Here is a 19,693-nt window from a genome sequence, read left to right on the forward strand (position 1 = left end):
CTTTGTTAAAGGGGTCTTCCAGATTCTGATAAGCCCCCCGCCCGCAGACCCCCACAACCACCGGGCAAGGGTTGTGGGGATGAGGCCCTTGTCCCCATCAATATGGGGACATCCTCCCCATGTTGAGGGCATGTGGCCTGGTGCGGTTCAGGAGAGGGGGGGCCGCACTCTGTCCCCCCCTCTTTTCTGCGGCCGGCCAGGTTAACGTGCTCGGATAAGGGTCTGGTGTGGATTTTTAGGGGGACTCCATGCCATTTTTTTTTATTTGGGGTGGAGTTCCCCTTAAAATCCACACCAGACTTGAAGGGCCTGGTATGGATATTTGCGGGGAACCCTACGTCATTTTTTTTTTTTTACGGCGGGGTTCCCCTTAATATCCATTCCAGACCTGAAGGGCCTGTTAATGTAATTTGGGGGAACCCCCACACATTTTTTTTTTCTTTATGAATGAATCATCTCTGTAATTGCCAGAGCCGACAATTCATTAGAGCCGCAAAGCCGGTTTTAAATGCCTTTTTTTTTCTTTCAGAAATGACACTTTGTGCAGGGACAGTTCTATGTACGGGATACATGCGCTTTTTCACATACTGACTTTACACCCCCCCCCTATGTACGAATTTTAAAGTAATATTACACTTATATTGTTTCACTTTTAGCATTATTAAATTCACTGCTCCTGTCCTGAAAAAACTTCAGTTTTTAAAACTTTTTTTTGCATTGATACATGTTTCCTGGGACAGGACCCAGGTCCCCAAACACTTTTTAGGACAATAACTTGCATATTAGCCTTTAAAATTAACACTTTAGATTTCAAATGTTCGACAACATTTGGTGTGTTCGCAAGTTCTGATGCGAACCGAACAGGGGGGTGTTCAGCTCATCCTTACTCTGTACACCAGGTTGCTGAGCTCAGTAAGGGATCCCACAATCCATGCCTCAAGGCAGACAGCTGCATTAGCCCTGGACTGTTCAAACCACCAGCGCACAGTCACCAGTATAGCTGCCCAGGAATACACCAAAAGATTAGGTAGGCCAACCCTCCACAGCCACCAGGCAGCTGAAGAGTCGATTTAGCCAATCGAGGAGCCGTCCCCCGCCACAGAAAAGAACCAATACAGCTATCCAACTCTTTAAAAAAGGAAGGGGCAGTTCCTGAAGATATACATACATTTGGGTAGGTATATCATTTTTAAATGATTAAGCGGTAAAGTGGACCATCGGGAACAGTGGTCCCTAAGGCGTTCAAAAACCCATCTCAGATTAAGACGATTGAAGGACTGAAGATCCCGAGAGATCCTAATCCCTAAATAGATAAACTCTTCTACCCACTGCAACGCGGTCTGGGGGACCAGGTCTCTAGCTCTTATGTCCAGGGGAAACAGGGCAGATTTAGTCCAATTAATACATATCCCAGAGAACTTGCCAAACTCATCAACGATCTCAAGGGCAGCAGTCAGGGAAGCCCCTGCATCATGCAAGTACAAGAGGGTGTCATCCGCATATAAAGAAATCTTCTCCTCTAGAGGGCCAACCCGGAGACCCACAATGCCACTCGAGCCCCTGACCAGGACCGCAAGGGGCTCCAGGGCCAGGGCAAGCAAACTAGGCGACGGGGGGCATCCCTGTCGGGTCTCCCTCCAGAGGAGAAAATAGTCCGACAGAAAGTTGTTCACCCGGATCCTAGCTCTAGGGGTCCTATAAAGCATACCCAGCCACCTGAGGAACTTAGGTCCTACACCTAACCTCCTCATCACTTCCCAAAGATACGCCCATTCAACAGAATCAAAAGCCTTCTCTGCGTCGAGAGAGGCTATGACCCTAGTACCCTCGTTGTCATGGGAAGTGGCCAAGTTCAGGAAGAGGCGCCGGATATTGATGTCAGTGCCCTTACCCGGCATAAACCCAGTCTGATCCACTTAAACTAGGTCCTCAATCACTGTACCAAGCCTGATAGCTAACATTTTTGCGAGGACCTTGGCATCTGTGTTAATCAAAGAAATAGGCCTATAGGAGGCACATTCCTCAGGGTCCTTACCAGGCTTGGGCACCAACACCACTATGGCCTCAGACATAGATTCTGGGAGGGAGTCTAGATTATAAAAAAGCATCAAGGCAAACCTGGGAGCAAGAAGCTCCTGGTAAGTTGAGTAAAATTCAACGGGTATCCCATCCGGTCCAGGGGTCTTCCCGGACTGCATGGAGGCCATGGCTACCTGCACCTCTTCCAGAGAGATATCCTCATCCAACCTAGTATATTGCCCTTCATCTAAAGAGGGGAGGGAAACCCCGATCCAAGTACCGAAGCAGTTCAGCACTATCATAGCGCTCCCTAGAAGAGTAAAGAGCCTGATAATAGTCAAGAAACCTGGCACCAATGTCCGTGGCCAACGTCAATAGCCTACCATCCTGACCCTGTAGTCTACCAACATGAGACATGGGAAGCCGCCCCCTGGCAAGCCAAGCTAGCAGCCTACCATTCTTGTCCCCATATTCAAAAACCCTCTGAGCACTCTCCAGCATGGATTTCTTAGTCAGGTCCACCCTAAGCAGGGACAGGTCCCTCGGGGTATCCTGCCAGGGCACATAGTGATCCAAATCAGGACACCGCACAAATGCCGCCTCACGCAATCTCGCCCGCTCCTCAAGATCTCTCAGAGACCGCATGGACTCCCGCTATCCGAGCCATATATTCTCCTCTGAGCCACGCTTTAAAAGCATCCCACCCAGTCAGAGGGGAGGTAGGGTTTTCATTATGCATCCAAAAGGTACAAAGGGCCTCCGGCATCTCTGCCTGTATCTCAGGGTTCATGACCCAGTACCTGGACAGCCTCCACAGCTGAACGCCCACCACCTGGGAGAGCTGGATAGTAACAGAAATCGGAGCATGATCCGAGATCCCCCTAGATAGGATCTCAGCACCTACCACCCTCCGTACAAGAGCGGGTGAGGTTAAACGCCAGGGGCATGGTCCGATAAGTGCTAGATAGGCAGGTATACTCCCTGGCAGAGGGATGAAGATGATGCCAAATGTCCGTCATATTAAAGGCAGTCGCCCAATTGGCGAGGCCATGTTGCTGGGGTCCGGAGGCATGGAGTCTGTCCAGGACCCTAGACGGAACCAAGTTAAAGTCACCAATAACCAGGACATTGTCAACATTGTAGATCGTAGCCTGCTGCATAAGCGAGTGTAGAACATTTAAATCAGCCGGGGGAGGCAAGTATACCCCCACCACCACAAAGGGGACCTCCGAGATCAGAGCATGTAAAAGCAAGTATCTGCCCCCCGAGTCAAGCTTCACATCTAAAAGCCGAAAGTGCAGGGATCTGTGCACCAGAATACTAACCCCTCTGGCGTAGTTAGAGTAGGGAGCATGATAGTGCGCACCAACCCATGCCCGTCTCAGACTCATGATTCGTGATCCCACAAGGTGTGTCTCCTGAAGGACACACACCTGGGGATGCAACTTCCTCAAATAATTAAGGACCAGAGAGCGCTTGACCACTGAATTCAGTCCCCTCACATTCCACGAAACCACCATGCATTCAGCCATGAGGGGGACGCAGGAATATAATGAAGGAGGGATCTCCGCGACTGCAACTGGGGCCGATGCACCCGGGGGGAGAAAATCTCAAACCCGGGTCCACCGGAGCCAAACAGCTCTCCAGCCTCAGCAAAGTGTTGTACCAAACAGGCATCCAGAAGTTAGGAAATAAATCAGACATAAGACCAACTGTAACCAAACATACAAAATATAGCAAACCCAACCAAACAGAACCGGAATCCTCCACCCCCACCCCATGCACCTCGAAACAGTAAGGGGCACTTAAGTCCCATAACACCCATAGTTCAGTAACCAATAACTAAGGATGGGGTCGTGTAACCAGAGTAGAGCAGCACATCACTCCAAATAAACGCTAGTTCTAAAAGTGTAGGTAACACCAGTTTCTGTCTCGTGCTGCTAGAGTGATGTTGAACACGCATACAAGTCAACGTTCTCCTGACCAGGCAGGGGCACATTCTTGGAAGTCAGTTGCAGGAAACAAGTATTGAAAAAAGTACAAAAAAATAGAAGAACGGGGCAAAGGGAAGGAGTCCAAGAAAAATGGGATGGTGGATCGAAATCTGAGATAGGAGTTAGGCGACAGCACGCGGGTAGCACAGGCCTCCGGGGCATTTGCAGGCAGGAGGACACATGGCAACAGTGCTGGCAAAAAACTCTCGGTCCCAGGGCCCCTGAACGTCAGCTACTGTACAGTGGGGGATCCAGGTACGGGGGAGAAAAAACAGCCTCAGCGGGACCCCCAGCAAGGACCGGACAACGCCAGCAGCGGGCAGTAGGAGTGGGGCTAGCTGGGGGGAGAACAGGGAGCCAGCAGCAAAAAGAACTCAGCGTCAGGAGGGCAGCCCGCACATCCTGCCAGCACAGCTACAGTACATGAATGCCCCGGAGGCTCACCATAGAGGGGGAAAACTCAATCTTACCCAGCAGCAATGCCACGAGAGAGTCTAGTCCACCATCCCAGCAATCAGTACAGGCAGCACCACAGCAAAGTCATCCCTCTAGAGCAGGGTTTTAACCCAGGCAGAGGCATCTTTCGGGGTAGTAAAAAAACAGACTGTCTCACCATCCACCACGCGTAGCTTAACCGGGAACAAAATGCTATACTTGACCTCCCTTGCGCCAGAGGGCAGCCTTGACTCCGTCAAAGGAACGACGCTGTCACTGAGTTTCCATGGTGTAGTCGGGAAACAGCAGGAGCTTGACATTGCGGTAGAGTAGCTCACCCGCAGCACGGGAGGCTCGGAGTAGCTCATCCCGATCCCGGAAATTAAGTAGCCAGAGAATAAAGGTGCGAGGAGGCTCCCCCTCAAGGCCCAGGCCTGGGCGGCACTTGGTGGGCATGCTCCACCGCAAAGTACTGGAAGAGCTGGGCTGCCGGTATCAAGGTACGGAGGAGTTCCTCCACAAACTGGGTCGGGGCTCGCCCCTCCACCCCCTCCGGGAGTCCCACAATCCGGAGATTGTTCTGGCGACTCCTATTCTCTGCGTCCTTGGCATGATACTCAAGGGCCCGGACTTTGGATTGCAGGGCCCGAATAGAGGAGTTGTGGTCGGCAACTGTATCCTCCACTTCACCAAGCGGCTGTTCAGCTTTCGACACTCGCGAGCGAATTTTGTCAAAGTCCTGGCGGATAAGGCTGACATCCAGCTGGACTTCCTCAATCTTGGTAGTCAAGGCCACCTGGCATGATGAAATAGCCGCCATCACCTCAGGTATTCCCGGGGGAGCCACAGTCAGGTCCTCCTCGTGGTCAGTCTGCGACGCCATATTGCATAGGCGTGCCGGAGGTGGCAGGGGGTCAGCAGACGGCGCAACGTCCTCCGGGATACACTGGGAGAATTTCAATTTCTTGCCTTTCCTCTGACTCCCACAGGCTTTAGATGGCATCCAAGGAGCTAGGGGACCCCCAGGGCAGGTCCGGTCAGGAGATACAGGAAAAATAGCGGATCACACTCCAGGAGAGCACAAGGAACACGTCTGCTCAGTCCGCCATCCCGGCCACACCCCCCCTGGACAAATGGTTACTCCATCCGCCGTCTTGGTTTGGCAGATTACATTCTGTGAAGATGAATATTCTCCCAAAAATATTATACAATTTCCGCACGCTACCAGTGACATTGATTCGTTCAGAATTGATTGCTTTTCAGTCTAAATTAATATCCTACATCTGGGGGAAACAAGAGCCCTAGGGTGAATAAACGCACACTACTCACACTCCTGACTTACAAAAATATTATTATGCAGCAATATTGGCGCAATTACAGTAGCCAGATCTCATTCAACTCACCGCCACCCAATTTGGATGGAAATAGAGGATTATGCATGTCGTGGTATGTCGATTTCCCATATAATTTGGTTGCCACCAAAAGAAAGACCCCCAATTTTATGTCCAACACTATCTATCTCCTTAAATATTTGGGAAAGGTTATCTAGAACGTACAAATTAAAATCTCTACATACCCTATTAGCTCCTATATTTGGGAACAAGAACTTCACCCCGGGCCTCACCCCCAGAAATTTTGAATGGTGGAAGAACAAGGTTCTACTACGTATAGCGGATCTCTGCGATACTAAAGAAATATTAACCTGTAAATTCCTAGAAGAACATTATCAACTACCGGTTTCAGAGCAATTTCATTATACACAGATAGAACATTTCTTAACCAATATAACATGTGATTCTGATATAACAGCCATGTCTCCAATGGAATATCTATGTCAGAAGTTTGACAAAGTTTGGGGTCATATTTCAAGAATTTATTCCTTCTTAACTAATTCTTCCATTAAACAGGGTTATATGGAAAAATGGGAAGCAGGCCTTCAAGAGGGTATTGAGCTAAACAAGTGGCATAATATAGCCCAAGAAGCATCACGGTCACTTATGAATACTTATCGAAGCAAACTACAAAGTACTTCTAAGGTGGTACATGGTTCCCACTAGGCTGGCATCTTTTGTACCTGACACATATCCTCATTGCTTCCGTGGATGCGGAAAAGAGGGAACAATGTATCATATATGGTGGCAATGTCCTAGGGTGAGACCACATTGGATTAGAGTATATCATTTTATCTATACTCTGATGCCCTGTACACGCGATCGGTTCGCCTGATGAAAACAGTCCGATGGACCGTTTTCATCGGACGGAGCGATCGTGTGTGGCCCCATCGTTTTTTTTTTCATCGGTGAAAAAACGTAGAACCTGTTTTAAAATTTTCTGATGGTTAAAAAGCCCATAGAAAAAAAACGATTGTCTGTGGGGAAATCCATCGGCCAAATATCCACGCATGCTCAGAATCAAGTCATGCATGTTCGGAAGCATTGAACTTCATTTTTCTATGCACGTCGTCGTGTTTTACGTCACCGCGTTCTGACACGAATGTATTTTTAACTGTTGGTGTGTAGGCATGACTGATGAAAGTCAGCTTCATCGGATATCTGATGAAAAAATTGATTGGTCCGTTTTCATCGGATGAACCGATCGTGTGTACGTGGCATTACTCAAGTAAATCTAAACAAATCACAGAGACAGGCACTGTTAGGCTGTAAGATAGAAACAGCTTCCAAGTCTCAAAGATGCCTCATAAAATTTATATTCATATGAGCAAGAATCACAATTGCAAAATTGTGGAAGTCGGCCGTATTGCCATTCAAACAGCTTAAACATAAACTCTCCTGGATCATGCTTAATGAACGTATGACAGCAATCTTACATGATAAACTGGAGATATTCAAGAAAGTTTGGGATCCATGGGTCAGATATCTATCAAGTAATCTTCGATCTTTTCCAGATTGGAACTACTTTTAAGTAGTATGATAGGGGGTACGGAGTCATTCCTCATCTCTTATTCTTTTCCTTAATTTGTTCTGCTTTTTCTCTTCTATAATATCTCTCTCCTCTTGTTTTTTTTTTTGCTTTGTTTTTTTGTTTTTATTTATTTTTTATTTTTGTTGGTTAATTTGTTGCCGTACAACTAGGATCCCAGGGCTCAGTTTCAAATGATCCTGGGATCATCCCTAAGTGGGATTGAGTCTGATGTGATGAGGGTAAGGGGGCACCCCCAGGAAAATATGATTCACTTTCACTAAAGCACATGATAAATTACATGTGGACTTACCACCCACGATAAGTATTTGATGATATTTACTATAATATAGTCTTGGATAGAATTAACTCAACAGATAACTTACAATGATTACAATGATTGAGATTCAATGTGCTAATATTGCATTATAATAGATAGATTTGAGAACGAGAACTTCTCCATGGAGACATATTCAATAGATATTGCATAAACAATAACCAACATTTAGGAGATTACCCATAGTAGATGTAACATTCTGCTTAGTAATAATTGGATTTCGATCCCTATAGTGTATATCTTTTACTGCATACTGTATGTCCTTATTGAATGTTTGTACACTTTCTTTTGTACATTTTCTTTTATGGAAAACGGAAATACCTTTGAATAAACATATTGAAAAGGAGAAAAGCAATTACTGACAACATTGGATTGCACTCACATGCTCAGTGGGTGAGGGCTTGTCACGTCCAGCATGGGAACAGAAACCACCAGTATAACCCTTGGGATGGTGAGCCACAAGCACTTTTTGTAGCGGGGATTGCTTTTCTGAATAAAATAATGCTGCACTAGGATTTGCCTGGCGCTCCTCTCGCCTTTTTTGCCTTATCTCTCATTTTCTGGGTTCCCAGCCCATGCCCGAAGCATGCAAAATTTATGTGGAAGAAGCATTTTTTTTAAAGCCAGTGTGCATGGACCCTAAACCAGGATGTTAAAGTACAACTGAGATTTTGTCTAAACAAATATCTTTGCTTCTTTCCCAAATTATATTTAATGATGAAATATGGTTTACTGAATGCAGAAAGGTGGGTAGTTAGTGGTTCATTGGGCAGCTGTGGGTAGGTTCACAATCTTCTTACCCTCCAGGGTCTATAGTGCTTGCTTGCACTATGTGGGGTTCTTCAGGGGTTTTGGGACTTTTGGGGCCTGTATTTTGGCACCTGGGCTTTAATTTTCTCCGCCACATTTTCTAGCCAAACTATAATTATACTAACAATTGTGAACAATGTTACATTTATGCATTTAGTGAATGAATTGATAAATAATTTTTGTCTTTTTAGAGCATTTCATTGTGATGGTCACGTCATAAATCCCCTGATGAAGCCAAAGGATTGGCGAAACTAGTTGGGAAGACCTGACCACTGGCTTGTATCTTCATGTATTGCTCCCACAATATTTGTACATTGCCCTTGTATTCGAAATGAACTTTTTTTATCTTTGTGTAACCAATAAAACTTTTCTATTTTTGTATATCCGCTTTGTTTGGTCTCTATTCTGGCACCGCAATAATCCCACACCCCTCCATTCCTTCTTTTTAAATGCAGAAAGGGGCAATGGGATATCAGAAGAAAACTGATGGCTGTTTATTACAACAAAATTAGGTTGACTATACTTTTACCACTAATGATGTAGGACAAGAACTGGATAATATAAGAGAAAAAGAATAAGGGACTTTCAACATAGATTTAGACTAGTGCGATCTCAGACATTGCATGTGATTCGCCCCCGCATCACATGTGATGTCTGAGCAATGCGAGTTCAGCCATACAGTTGTGTTCAGCCATACAGAAAAAGGTGCAGGGACTTTTTTCCCTGCACTGGAATCGGATTGCATGGGACTTCTCACCCATGCCATCCAATTCCTGTACAAATCTGAACTGATATGGGGGTGCCATTAACATTGCATTGACACCCGCAGTGTGAACTGATTGCGGAAGAGAAGCGATGCGGGAACCAGCGCTGTAATCGCGCTGGTTCCCGCATCGCACTAGTCTGAACCTAGGCTCAAGGTGCATGAAAGAGGCATAAAGGGCATACAGTATAATAAATGTTGAGAGTTTTTATTTAAATAGTTATAAAATTGTGCATAAATTAGCCTGATACGACAAGACTCACATAGTAAAACGCTACACCACTGTGCTGGTCTATTATTCTAAATTATGAGAACACCATCTTCTAAAACAGGGGTCCTCAAACTACGGCCCGTGGGCCAGAATCCGGCCCGCCAGTGTGATTTACCCGGCCCACGGACTGCCCCTTTAATATCGCAGCAATCCCCCTCCCCTCTACTACCTTTTTATCACACAAGATGAGAAACACAACAGGTCCGGACAAAAGGCGGGTCTTTTGAGTTATACAGCGGGGCTGTTTCAGCAATCAAACACCTGCCTTTCACTAGCAAAGTCCCGCCTTTGTCTGGACCTGCCATGCTTTGCGTCTTCTGTGATTGAGGTAGCAGAGAGGCGGAGTGCTGGGATGTTATAGAAGGGGTGGCAGTGTAATATCGATGGGGAGATCTGCGATGGGGGAGTCTGTGTTGGGTGGCTATATGAGGAGAGGAGTTTGTGTTGGGTGGGCTTTGTGATGGGGGAGTCTGTGATGGGGGGGGATCTGCTATGGGGGGGACCTGATATGGGGGCTTTTTAATCTGGGGAATCTGTGATGGAGAGGAGTCTGTGATGGGGGATCTGTTATTGGGGTCTGTGATGGGAAGGTCTGTTATTCTGGGCTTTGTGATGGAGAGGAGTTTGTGTTGGGGGGTTTATGATGGGGAGGATCTGTTATGGGGCTTTTTGATGGAGAGGAGTTTGTAGTGGGGGGTTTAGTTACTAACAGCTTACAAAGCCATCTACAATTTAGCCCCCAGCTACATCACTAGCCTAGTCTCTAAATATAATAAATAAACCTACTCAATCTCTTTGTTCCTCTCAAGACCTCCTGCTCTCTAGCTCCCTCGTCGCCTCCTCCCATGCTCGCCTAAAGAACTTTTCCAGAGCCTCTCCAATCCTATTGAATGCCTTACCCCAATCTGTTCGAACATCTCCTACTCTGTTAGCTTTTAGACGATCGCTGAAAACGCTTCAGAGAAGTGTACCCTACCCACACCTAACAACTGTATTTTAATTTTCTCCATCAGCTCATCCCCCACAGTTATTACCTTTTGTTCCACTTGATCCTCCCTTCTAGATTGTAAGCTTTAACGCGCAGCGCCCTCTGATCCCTCCTGCATTGATTTGTATTGTAAGTGAACTGTTTGCCCCCATGTTGTAAAGCGCTGCGCAAACTGTTGGCGCTATATAAATTCTGTATAATAATAATAATAATTTAGAATAGTGGAGAAACCAGAAAGGGAAATAGTGTACATTGCCTCTTCTTTTAGCAGGTGTGCTTTTTTATATACAGGTGTCCTTGTGCTGGCAGGGTCCCTTTAATGTGTACCTTACATCAAAATTAAACCCCTACCATGTACAAATGTTGTATTAAACTTTACAAAAAAAAATAAAAAATACACACTACAAAATGAATTTAGCATATTTACCCAATAGCATGACTTCTGCCTGCAGTGACTTCACAAGACTTCCAGTGAGATTCTGGAAAAGTTAAAGATCCTAAATCTCCTGAGAAGATGCTCCTGTTCCTAAAGTGTTATTGTGTGTGTGTGTGTGTGTGTGTGTTTTGTAGTGTATAAAGTGACTCTGTCTCTAAACTGAATGAAAATAGTATTTAAAAAATCACACACCACATTTGAATGGGCTGCAAATCTCACCTTAACCTCCCTGGCGGTATGATTCTGTCTGGAATTACGTACCAAAAGCGGTACAATTATTTTGCAAGGAAATTTGGCGTTTCATACTGTAGGCCTGTAATTTTTAGAAATAACTCACTTAAATCTGACCAAGCAAGAGTCTTGTAGGCATCCCGGGTATGATTTTTTTTTAAAACAAAATTATAAATTATAATATAATAAATACTTATAAATAATTATAACAAATAATAATATAATTATAATAAAAATTATTTAATAATGTAATCAACTCAAAATCACTGAAATTTGCTCAGTTGCAGAATTGTCGCTGTCATTATTATATTTTTTTTTTATGACGAATTTCCCCACAAATCGCTATCGCACATTTCTGCAAGTGATTATAATTTATGATCGCTGTTTTCTAGCTGATCTAAAACCATTTTTGACATAAAGGGACACTTTTGGACAATATACAGTTTTTAGGCAGAAAGAACATTTTTTATTATATAAAAGTACATGCAGGGCACTGGGCAGACCACTAGGGACAAGGGGTGTGTGTATTTTTTACATACAGTACTGTAATCTATAAGATTACAGTATACTGTATGTAAAGTGTTTGTTTACTTTTTTGAATTTGGCGCCGTTCTCCGCCCCCGTGCGTCGTAATGTCGCAGGGAACGGAGATCGGCGGCACACGGGGACACTGTAAATCGAGCGAGGAGGTCCCGCTCGCTCACACAGCGGGGTGGCATCGCTGGATCCAGGGACAAGGTAAGTAACTTGCCTGTGGATCCAGCGAGAAGGTAAGGCACACTCTGCACGTCCACCCCGAGCGTGACTCGGGGAGTAAGGCGCGCCGCTGCACACTCTGCACGTCCACCCCGAGCGTGACTCGGGGATACCGATCCTATCATTGAAAACCAACCCCGAGTCACGCTCGGGTTTACCGCCAAGGGGGTTAATGTTGAAAAAGTAGTGCATACACAACGCACCCAATCACTCGATACTGCAGTACCATGCGATCTGGTGTCCGAAATTACTCAGCATTCATGATCTGCATTTGGGGTGCCATTAACAGTACATTGGCACCCGCAAAAGGTCACAAATCAGTGTGTCCCAGCACATTGTGGAAAACCTGCACACAATACATCTTTGCAGCACTACGTCCCTCCCGGTGTGAACTGTCCCTAAATTTGTCTTATTTTACTGTATTTAAAGAATATATTTAAAATAATATTTATATTTTGGAAGAAGAGTAAAAATAATCATTGATATATTTTTTGCTGTACATAATAACATAAATAGGAGAAAGAATGGAAGTGATGAACCTGTTTTCCCAGCTTCAGATGGATTACCTCTATTTGTCTTTGAGCAGCCTGCTGTATATCACTATGAATTATAAAGCACACTCCAGAATTAGAGAATACTAATACATGGGCGCAGCAGATTATGCTTCCATTGTTTTCCTTTCTCTATGACTATATATAATGTTTTTAATCACAACAGATAAAGCCCATGGAGATTAATTGCCACACAAATTGTTTGTATAATGATTTGGTGAAAATGATTACTCTTTGGAGGAAAATCAATGAAAAAACAAAAAAATATTGGTCCATAACACAATATTCATCATTTTTGGACAAAGAAATTCACAATTTCAATACATCTATACTACTAATAAACATAAGCCAACATTAGTCTGAAATGATGAGTAGCCTAAAGTTTAGATTTGGTGCACCAGTTTACAAAATGAGTGTACAACCAAAAAGAGTTCAGCAATTAACAAATACAGTGCCTTGAAAAAGTGTTCAACTAGAAAGGAAATTGCCCCAACGTGGACTTTGTAGGCAGGTTAGGGGAGCAGAGGATCATCATCCATATTTCCCAAAAACTTGTGGCAAAAAATCAGATCTTCAAAAGACTCATCATGCCTCCAATTACTGTAAATACATTGGAGGGTAAATATTGTAATTTTGTGGGTTTTCCTTTTTGGCATTTCAAGAAATATGATGAGTAGTGAAGGAATTAGATACCATGGGGCAGATCCACGTACATCGGCGTATATATAGACCGGCGTAGCGCATCTCATTTCCGTTACGCTGGCTCAACTTAGAGAGGCAAGTACCGTATCCTCATAGTATTTGCGCACAACGTTGCGCCGGCGCAACGTAAATTTTGAGGCGTAAGCCGGCGTAATTGAAAGTGGGAAGGAAGTGGGCGTGTTCCATTGAAATGAGTCGTGACCCCATGCAAATGAAGGGCCGGACGGACGGCGCATGCACACTGACGCTGACTATGTTGAGCGCCTCTCTGCGCATGCTCAGAACTCGGCCCGGCGTAATCAGTGAGATAGGAACTAGGCCCAGTGTAATTTGTGAGATACGCCCAGGGCATAAATACGCCCAAACATGCGCCCGTCCATTGCAAAAGTATATCCATTTGTTTCCCCCCCTGAAGCAAGGTGCCTTTGTTCCGTTGTTTGTTGGTGTTTGTAGGTTTTTGTCAGTGTGTTTTTTGGAGCCATGTCAGCGAGGAAGAGGAAGCTGAATTACTCCCTGCGGGAGAAGGCCATCATTGTCAGGGCCATGACCCTGTATGATCGGTTTCTCCATGGGCCTGAGAGTGTCAACACCACCCAGGCCAGGAGGAGGGAGATCCTGTAACTGATTGCAGACGATGTTAATGCATTGGGGAGTGAGACCAGGACCCCCAATGAGATCTTGAAAAAGATTAATGATCTCAGGCACGTCGTCCGAGGTAAGCTGGCTAAGATGGCCACTCATGCCAGGGGCACTGGAGGGGGACCAGCAACTACTGTCCGGCTCACTGCTGAGGAGCGGGTGGTTGCCCAGTGCCTCCACAGGCATCAAGTGGAGGGAGTGCCTGGATTTGACTCCATTGAGGAGGTCTTGAGGACAGGTAAGTGTTTTTTTTTCTATCTGGTGTGTAGCATGTGTGGGGGGGAAGGGAATATGTGACAAGTGTGTGGATCCTCCAACCTGTGAATGTTTTGTGTCATCCACAGATGTGCAGGAGGGTGCTGGGCCATCTGGCTAGTCCACAACCTCCCCCGGACATGAGTCTGATGCAGACCCCCAGGCAAGCCAGGAGTCCTCTGAGGAGGGGAGTGGCCACACCTCTCCTCAGGAGGAGGTTGAGGAGGAGGAGGTGCTAAGTGGCAATGAAGTGAGGCTCCATTTGGAGGAGTCTACCCCTAGGGATGGCACCAGTCAGGCCTCCATCAGGGGTAGCCCCTCCCACTCCTCCCCCAACAGGGCTTCCCCCCAAGGGTCTCCCCGACTCCTAGGCCCCAAGCCTCATCAGGAACCGGGAAGGCGACCCAGAAGACAAGGTGGGTGGTAGAGGTTCTGCCTGAAAATCTGCGGAGGGACCAGGCCCGTCAGACCCGCCATCTGTGTCAGGTTACCCAGACTTTGGAGCGCATGGAAGACAGCAAGGCCTCCATAAAGGAGTCTGTGCAGGACATGGGATGCAACTCCTTGGCTGTGATAACATGCATGAACGACCTGCAGACCGCCACAGCAGGCGTGGGTCAGGAGGTGCGCGCCCTGACCGAGGCTGTCCGGGCCAACACGGCAGCCCTCAATGTGGGCCTCACCCGCATCGCCCTGGCGATGGAGGGCAGGCCGCCAGGTGGGCAGAGACCAGGGGATGCTCCTTCTTCTCCTGATTCCCCCCCATGAGTCTCCCCTGAGGAGCCGGGGCTGTGCCTGTGGCCGCCGCAGGCGTGGGGCACGCCAGCGCCGGTAGGTTTTTTTTTTTTTTTTTTTACTCAGGTCATGAGTGTTTTATGTTTTTTTGTTATTTTACTCAGATTATGATTTGTTTTATTTTTTTGTAGCCCAGGCAGGCTACAGTGTGAATGATGTTTGAATGTGGGGGTGACATTCCTGCCGGAAAAGGGGTGTCACCCTCCGTTGTGGTGGAGAAGGGATCCTCAGGACCAGGGAGAAGTGATCCCCAGGTCCGTGTGAATTAGTGTATGAATGTACAGTGACATAATTGGAGCCTGGGCGTGGCATTGCTGCTCCCAAGTCCTGCATGGTGGACTTGGGCTAATCCAATTTGATAAGGATGTGGGGTGTGGGTGCTAGGGACCACAGTGGTGTGCATGCGTGCATTGTGCTTGTGCCATGATTAATGTGTGTGTTTAACGTGCAAAGATGCCTACTGCGAGGCATCTCCTGACTGCTGCTCCCTCAGAAGACGGGGTATCCTTGGTCAGGGGGGGATTGTCTGGTTCGGGGGTCAGGTCATCATGTATGTCAATCTCCAGGCCCTTTCTCATGGCATAGTTGTGCAGCATGCAACATGCATGATCTGGCACACAAAGTTTGGGGAATACAACAGGGTACCCCCAGACTTATCCAGGCATCGGAAATGGGACTTCAGGAGGCCAAAGGTGCGTTCCACCACTCCACGGGTACGTGCGTGTGCATCATTGTATCTTTGCTCTCCTGGGGTTTCAGGATTCCGGAATAGAGTCATGAGATGGGGTCCAAGTGCATATGCAGAGTCACCTGGAAGGGAAAAAACAGGAGAATGTTAGTCATGCATGTGCCCCTCGTGATGTCTGCATCATGGGGGCGGACAATCATGCCTGACACCCATGTCACTCCCCAACCAGCCAGCTGTCCCCATACATGTTCTGTTCGAATTCCATTGGGATGGGGCTTTGACGGTATATGTAGCTGTCGTGGCTGGACCAAGGGTGTTTGGCACGGACATGCCATATGAGGCATTGGGCATCGGCTATCACCTGTACGTTGATGGAATGCCAATGCTTCCGATTGCGGTATAGGTGCTCTGAGTCACGGGGGGGGGGCGTAGTGCCACATGTGTGCAATCAATGGCCCCCACGGTGCGTGGGAATTCAGCAATTCTGTAGAAATCCCGCATTGCCTTCACCCGCAGGTCCTCCTGGGTGGGTCTGATGATTTGGTTGGCCATGCGTCTGAGGATTGCGGGGACAACCTGGTGCACACATCTGCTAATGGAGGATTGTGCCATCTCAGCCACCACTCCACTTGTACGCTGAAAAGAGCCACTGGCAAGGAAATGGAGTGTTGCCAGTACCTTGACCAGTGGCTCCACTGCATGTGAGTGTTTTGTCTGGCTGGTGATGTCATCTTTCAGGTTTGTGGTTAATTCCAGGATGGCAGTAGGGGTGAATCTGAAGATGCAAAACACCTCCGAATCACCCATGCCAAAGACGTTTATGTGCGGTCGGTATATCCTCTCCTATGCCCTCCTCCTCCTCCTCCGTGCACTCCTCCTTCTATGCGCATCTAAAGCCAGTAGTATAGCTATGACCATGGATGCCCCTGGCATGTTGGCATACAGATTGTTGTCCTGCAAGTGTGGGTGCTCACCTCGTCCCCAACGGTGCTGCTGAAGCTGACCTGCACACGTCTGGTGCAAAGTTAAAGCTGCTTTTATGAGGGGTAACTTTAGACCGGACGTACAGCTTATGCGCATAGCGCGTAGCCTGTGCCGGACAAACGTACTTCCGTGGATCGCTGTATCTCCCTCATTTGCATATTTGCATAGCAAAACAATGGTACGTCCAGCGTATTTTTGCGCCCACGATGCGCCAGTGTAGAAAAATTACGTCGGTCGGAAAAACCTATTTTTCAGGCGTATCTCGTTTTGGGGATACGACGCATAGATACGCCGGCGCATATTTACACTTACGCCACGCATCTCGAGATACGCCGGCTTAAGTGCTTTGTGGATCTGCCCCAAAATGTATTCCCCAGTGAAAGCCTGAACGTGCTCCTTAGATTTTGGGCCCCTTTATGCACCTCAGCAAAAAAAGTCTTAAGGCTCGTACACACGACCGTTTTCCTCGGCAAAATCCATCAAGAAAAATGTTGGCAGAGCATTTTTGCCAAGAAAAACGGTTTTGTGTATGTTTTTCGGTCGAGAAAACTGTTGTGGATCTCGACAAGAAAAAAAGAGAACATGCTCTCCTTTTTCTCGTCGGGAGTTTAAATTTCCTCGTCGTGTTTCTCATCGGGGTGGTTTACGATGAGAAACAGGTTTGTGTGTATGCTTAGAAACCCACGCATGCTCAGAATAAAATATGAGACGGGAGCACGCCTTCGGTAAAAGTAGCATTCATAATGGAGATAGCACATTCGTCACGCTGTAACAGACTGAAAAGCACGAATTGTCTCTCACCAAACTTTTACTTAACACGCAGTAACATGAGATTAGCAAAAGCAGCCCCAAGGGTGGCGCCAGTGGAATCAAACTTCCCCTTTATAGTGCCGTTGTACGTGTTGTACGTCACCGCGTTTGAGAACGACAAGTTTTGCAAGGAAAGCTTGAAAAGATTCTCGTCAAGCCTGACAAGAACCTCGTTGAGGAAAACGACGTTTATGTTACGACGAGATTCTCGGTCGTGTGTACGAGGCCTGACACATGTGGTATCCCTATACTCAGGAGAAGTGGAAGAATGTGTTTTGGTGTGAAATTGCAAGTATGTCCATTGTGTGTGTGAGAAATAACTTGTGAAATAAATTTTAAAAAAATTTACTTTCTTCATTATCCCTAAAAAATTGTAGCCAACAACATAACTTAAAAAACTCACCATTGCTCTTACTAAATATGCTGGAGTGTCTACGTTTCAAAAAGGGTATTGTTTGTGCTGTTCTGACATTTTCAAGAAATAAGATAGGCAGTCAGAACATCATGTACATCATGGGTACAGTGTTGCATGCCTCAGGCCTCGTACACACGGCCGAGGAACTCGACGGGCGAAACACATCGTTTTGCTCGTCGAGTTCCTTGTTAGGCTGTCGAGGAACTCGACAAGCCAATTTTCTCCATTCCCGTCAAGGAAATAGAGAACATGCTCTCTTTTTGGCTCGTCGAGTTTCTCAACAGTTTCCTCAACGAAAATGTACACGCGACCGGTTTCCTCGGCAAAAAAATATCTCCCAGCAAGTTTCTTGCTGGTTTTTGCAGAGAAACTCGGTCGTGTGTACGAGGCTTGAGTAATTATCAGTTGAATTATCATAGTGCTGAAAACTGAAAAATGTCCACGACAGAAGGGCAATTTTTTTTATGTGGTAGTCATTTAGTGATTAACCAGTTCCCGACTGGCTCACGCATATTTACTGCGGCACAATGGCACTGCTGCACAAAACACCGTACGAGTTTGGGTTTCCCTTTAAGAACTGCCGGAGGTGCACACCTGTGCCCGCTGCACAGCGGGGGACCCGACACCGACTGCCACATGCGATCGCGTGCACGAGAGCCAGCGTGGGGATTTGTGTGTGTAAACACACAAATCCCTGTTCTGTCGGGTAGAGGAGACATATTGTTTGTTCCTACCAGTGACATTTACACAGTAATCAGTGCATATTTATAGCACTGATCACTTTATAGATGTCAATCATCCCAATAATGTATCAAAAGTGTCCGATCTGTCAGTCGCAATGTCGCAGTACCGCTACAAAACGCAGATCACCACCATTACTAGTAAAAAAAAAATAATAATAAAAATGCCATAAATCTTTCCCATAGTTTGTAGACAATATGGCCCAGATTCACAACCGAGGTACGACGGCGTATCTCCAGAAACGCCGTCGTATCTCTGCGTTGCGCCGTCATATCTATGTGACTGATTCTTAGAATATCCATTAGATCCGACAGGCGTAAGTCTCTTACGCCGTCGGATCTAAAGTGCATTTTTTTTTGACCGCTAGGTGGCGCTTCCGTCGAATTCCGCGTCGAGTATGCAAATTAGCTAGACCGACGCAGTAAAGTTACGATGTTTACGTTAGGCTTTTCCCGGCGTAAAGTTGCCCCTGCTATATGAGGCGCAGCCAATGTTAAGTATGGCCGTCGTTCCCGCGTCGAAATTTGAAAAAGTTATGTTGTTTGCGTAAGTCGTCCGTGAATGGGGCTGGACGTCGAAACCAATGACGTCCTTGCGGCGTACTTTGGAGCAATGCACACTGGGAAATTCCACGGACGGCACATGCGCCGTTCCGCAAAAACATCAATCACGTCGGGTCACAGAAGTTTCGCATAAAACACGCCCCCCTGAGCCAAATTTGAATTAGGCAGGCTTACGCCGGCCGATTTACGCTACGCCGCCGCAACTTACGGAGCAAGTGCTTTGAGAATACAGCACTTGCCCGTGTAAGTTGTGGAGGCGTAACGTAAATCAGATACGTTACGCCCTCACAATTTTACGCGGCTCTACGTGAATCCGGGCCGCCTATAACTTTTGCGCAAACCAATCAATATACGCTTTTTGCACTTTTTTTTACAAAAATATATACAAGAATATAGAGTAGGTGAACCCGATTTTGTGTCAATCTCGCTCTCTTTCTCGGCGAGATTGAGCACCTACGAGCCCCATCGCGGGAGCCAGCGCCGAGCTGGCTTGCCGCGATGGAGACAGAGCCGTCATAGAAGCGACGGGAGATCCGACTTGGATTCCCGCCAATTCTACACGTGTGCGGCGTTTGTTATGAATCCTGAGGG

This window comes from Rana temporaria, chromosome 4, assembly GCF_905171775.1.
Source record: "Rana temporaria chromosome 4, aRanTem1.1, whole genome shotgun sequence".
Classification (NCBI taxonomy): Eukaryota; Metazoa; Chordata; class Amphibia; order Anura; family Ranidae; genus Rana; species Rana temporaria.